The 4,859-nt window shown below is 36.3% G+C and overlaps 1 pseudogene; it reads right to left on the bottom strand.

Moving 5' to 3' along the window:
- Window positions 1–308: 308 nt before the first annotated feature.
- On the bottom strand, window positions 309–1,932 carry LOC149230728 (uncharacterized; annotated as a pseudogene).
- Between the last annotated feature and the right edge of the window lie 2,927 nt (window positions 1,933–4,859).

The following is a 4,859-nucleotide window of genomic DNA, read 5'->3' as shown; positions in this document are numbered from 1 at the left end:
CTATGATACTAACAGTGCATGTATTAGAAAATGGACCTTGAGTCAATAGTTCGCTTGCGAGACTGCAAAGGTATGGTATAAATATGGTGGCTCATCTTTGTAAATTCTCATGGGTCCCATTGTAATAAATCTATTAAGAAATGCACATACTTCTACCACACTTAAAAGAAACACCTTTTCTAGGTAAGCCATCTCAACCATATAAGTTTAAACTGAATCCACTCCTATTTTTATGCTCTTAAGGCTAGCATGAGATCACCAAATGAATGTTCTATTTGTACAACATTCAGGGCCTTTGACATAGCATATCAGACCTTCTTGGCAAGATGAAATGGAGTTTCCTTCTTGTTTTTTAATGGAAATGTCATAGAAATATATTGAACCTCCTTAAAATTATGGAATTGAGTAAACATGTCAAACATGAGCTTCAGTAACCGACAATACATAATGCCTTGTGCTATGTTACCTTCTCATGTGAAAAACAAAATTATCACTAAAAATGCTATCATAATATGAATTTTGAACTCAAAATGTTTAGCGTTGTAGTGTTCGTATCTATCCACATATTGGGATTCTCCAAGTTTTTTCTGTAAACATTGGAAAAACTGAATTTGTGTCTTAAATATTTTGTAGCTAACTCAAGATACCAACATAATACTAGTACCAAAACAAACTTAATGGCCATAAGTGATGAAACAAAGATAAAGGAATATATAATAAATATGAGATCCTTGGTAGCAATTAGTAATTGAATCCACAACTGAATAGCATGAATATTCCATGCCCTTGGCCTCCCATACATGGAATAAGAATAATAGAATCCAATGCCCACTAATGTAAAATAATAAGTCCGATCTGATAGAATCCAAAGAGAGAATGGAAGCATCACCATTATAGCCATGATCACTGCTAGAAAATTATATATTACAGAGCAATGGAACACATAAAACATTGCAAAAATATAAACACAGAAAATGCATAAAACAAGAGAGACACAGATATACGTGGTTCACCAAATTTGGGTTATGTCTACGGAGAAACAACCAGTTCTTCCTTTTATATTATCTAGCAAACTGAAGAGATACAACCTACAACAGATCCATTGTAATTCCCTATTCTCTCTCTCTCAATCTCCTCTCTTTTCTCATTCAGAATATAGATCTACATAGATGCAATACAATTCCCTCATATATAGCGAGGGGTTGCCTTCTAGGGTGAAAAATCCTAAATTAAACTTAACTTCTATCGTTAGATATCCGCCTAATGAATGACCTAGATTGACTATGAAATTACAAAATTTTAGAAGGCAATTTTACATCTATTTTTAGCTTTGGGGGAGCTGCCCCAATCCCCCCGCTAGGGGGGGGGGTCTCCCAAAGGTCGCAGGCGTCCCCCCTTGGACCCCCCCTGTAGTGAATATTTTACAGGCAATGTTTCCGCCCCGTTATGAACTGGGGTCTAATGCGGAGATACCTTTGAATACCGAAGATAATCAGGCTCCACACCCAACAATCACCATCTAGGAATTGATAACAAATGGGATAGAAGTTTGATATAAAATTAAAGAACCTTTAGGTGTAGTTTCTCATCGAAATTATTTGGTTCTTGAGTCTACCCACCTAAATTTGTTGACTTATTTTTCTCTGGTGGGGGTGAAAGTGACGACCTTGTAGATGTAGTTGATGGGAATGGCTCCACCTCGAGCTAAATATTAATGTAGCATTGATAGAACATTTTCTTGTAATGTCTAATGATGTCAGCCCAGGAGGTCAGGTGAGGGGGAATGAGGATGTTGGACTAGCATTTGTCCCATTGATGATCGTTGTCGTTGTTGTTTTTGTCTCCCACTTAGGAGCTCACAACATATATCATCCTCGCTTCCTTTCTCACCATCTGCATAATAACACTTTCTTTTCCTGTGAGGAGCTCCATTTCTCTCCTCCCTTGTGGAATGACATAATTTAAGAAGTCAATGTATTTGAAAGCCATGAGAGACTCTAGTTTCCATCATGGAAGGGCATAATTGTCATCTTCAATGTTGGGAGGAAGGAGGACCCCCAACAATGAGTTGTGAAAGATTAAAGGCCCTTCTTCGAAATTTCCATTCTTCACCAAGTTACCCCCGATGTAGGGTGGGGAAAAGAGCTCCTTGATGATGTTTTTGTTGATGAGATGACCACCGATGGGACCGTCATCCATGCCAATATTTTGAACAATGAAATCAGGCTCTCAGAAGGCCCATGCATACGAATCGCAACCTATGCTGATATAAATCATCTGCATTGGTAGCTCCCCGACAATAGGTGGAATAAATACATTCAAAGTCTCCATTTGGGCACATGTTCAATCTATGTTGAAGGCAAGAGAGTAGTAGGACCCTTCTGTACCTTGATTCTTTGGATCAACTATTCCTATTTTTTTCTAAGCCTCACAACATGAACTCCATTTGGAACTATTAACAACATGTCATCTTGCTTTTGTTCAAAGGATATGTACTCCACGGAGCCTTGATTTTCCAAAAGGGAATAAAATTCTTCCTGATAAATAATGATGTAATTCATGGCAAAGGGCTTTGGGGCATACATGAAGTCCCCATTCAACAACAACCCATATCCTATGGGTGTTCCTACATTATGTTCCACACTTTTTGCTATAAATTCCTTGGCCTCCTAGCATTTCAAAGGCTCAAAAATTGCATAGGAAGGCAAATGTTTTAGAATTTGAAGCTAAAAAAAGAGAATGTAGAAAGACCTTGGAACGACTCAAATTATTAAATGAGAAATACAAAAAGGAAAACCTCTAAATTTTGAAAAATAATGAAGTGAAGTGGAGCAGGTGTAGAAGGTCACATGGCATAGAGGATTATATAGAGGCAAGTAGATACACTATGCCAAAATTGTGTGGAACAATCAAATAGAGGGGAGTCACTACTCACAATCCAAGATCTAAGCTAAAGGAGATAGGTAGATTCACAACACAATGGCTTTAAATCGACACATAGCTGCTATGAAACCCTTCAAAAGCATCATAAATTTTAGTTCTCCATTAATTTACTAGAGCAAACCCAACCGTGATATAGTTCAACATTTAAGCTGAGAGATCCATCCTAAGATTATTTAAAAAACATAATATTCGTGGATTGGTAACTTGGCTCTGAGACCACTGATTCAGATTTTGTGGGCAAAGATCCCAAAGACTTTAACACCGAGATAGGATAGAAAACAATCAATATTCCTTTAAACTATTATCAAAAACATTGAAAAAATGCACTAAATACATCTCAATGTAAACGGAAAGATAACTTTTTATTAAATCAGGGAAATTTTCCCAACTACATCATGGTGGACTAATATGTCCTCTTACATAGTGAGCCTTGTTATTTATAACATTTTTTAGTTACAATACCATGGGTGAATCCATTCGGATCAAACACCCTACTTTTAGTTAGATTTTCCTTGGTCTAATGTGGAGATATACATGCTCTCCCACTTGGAATTGTCTATGCATTCTCTGTTGGTATACATAGTTATTTTTCATATCCTTGGATGCTTTCATTTTATTCTTGAAATTGATTACTTATTGCTCCATTTATTTCATAATGTTAAGTTTGAGAACCACTTTGTTTATTGGGTCATCCTAACTAATAGGAGTGCTACATTTTTGGCTATAAAATGCCTCAAAGGGACTCATATTCGATGACTCTTGATACTCATTGTTGTATGAAAAGTATAATAGTGGTAGGAATTCTTCCCACTTCTTTAGCTTATGCATGACATACATCCTCAATAGGTCCTCTATAATTTAATTTACCCTTTCTACTTCACCTTCTTTCTGAGGATCATATGTTATACTGAAACCTAGTTGAGTTCCAAAACCAACAAACAATGCCTTCCAAATGTTGGAAGTGAACTTGGCATCCTCATCTGAGATGATTTTCTAAGGTATGCCATGCAATCTAAATATTTAATTCATGAAAATATGAGCTATGTTGATGGCCTTTTGGGTGGACTTAATAACTATAAATGAACTTCCTTTCTCAAATTTTCCATTACCACCATTATGGCATCATGTTGTTTGGGAATCTTTGGTAATCTTGTAATGAAGTCCATAGATATGACTTCACATTTCCACTGAGGAATTGGGATTGGTTGTAGCAGTCTTGCTCGGTTCCTGCATTCTACTTTGACTTGTTGGCATTCCAGGAACCTGGCAATGTACTCAGAAACTTCATTCTTCATTTCTGGCCAATAGTATGATATATTTGTGAATGCTATCATTTTCTGATAGCTAGAATGACTTGAGTAAGATATTATATGAAATTCATCCATCATGAGCTTCTTCAAGTCATTGACACTAAGCATAAACCATCTATCTTTGAACAACAACATACAATCATTAATGAGCATGTAGATTTTTATCATTGTTCCCCTTTGATCCCTTGGTTTCAAACTCACAAGTGCTTATAGATACGAAATGAACTACTTGTAGGTTTTTACTAAGTGCGTTTGCTACTCAGTTTTCCTTTCCCCTAATATGTTTTATTTCAAAATCAAAGTCACTGATTAAATCAAACCAACTAGATTGTCTAACATTCAACTTGGGTTGATCAAACAAATATCTAATCCCTCCATGACCTGACACCAATACAAATCTTCTCACAAGCAAGTGGCGTTCCCACATCTTCAGGAAATGAACAATTACTTCTAGTTCCAGGTCATAAGTGACATAGTTCTTCTCATGCTTATTTAATTTCCATGACTGATAATATATCATGCCCCTCTTGCGTTAGGTCTCCACGTAGTCATTCTTTACATGCATCTATTAAAACTAGGAAGCAATTTTATAGATTTACTATCCTA

This window comes from Pinus tabuliformis, chromosome J, assembly GCF_031772625.1.
Source record: "Pinus tabuliformis cultivar Carrire ecotype Pingquan chromosome J, CPIR1, whole genome shotgun sequence".
NCBI classification, from domain to species: Eukaryota; Viridiplantae; Streptophyta; class Pinopsida; order Pinales; family Pinaceae; genus Pinus; species Pinus tabuliformis.
Note: the sequence above shows the minus strand (reverse complement) of the source record. Positions and strands in the feature narration are given on the sequence as shown.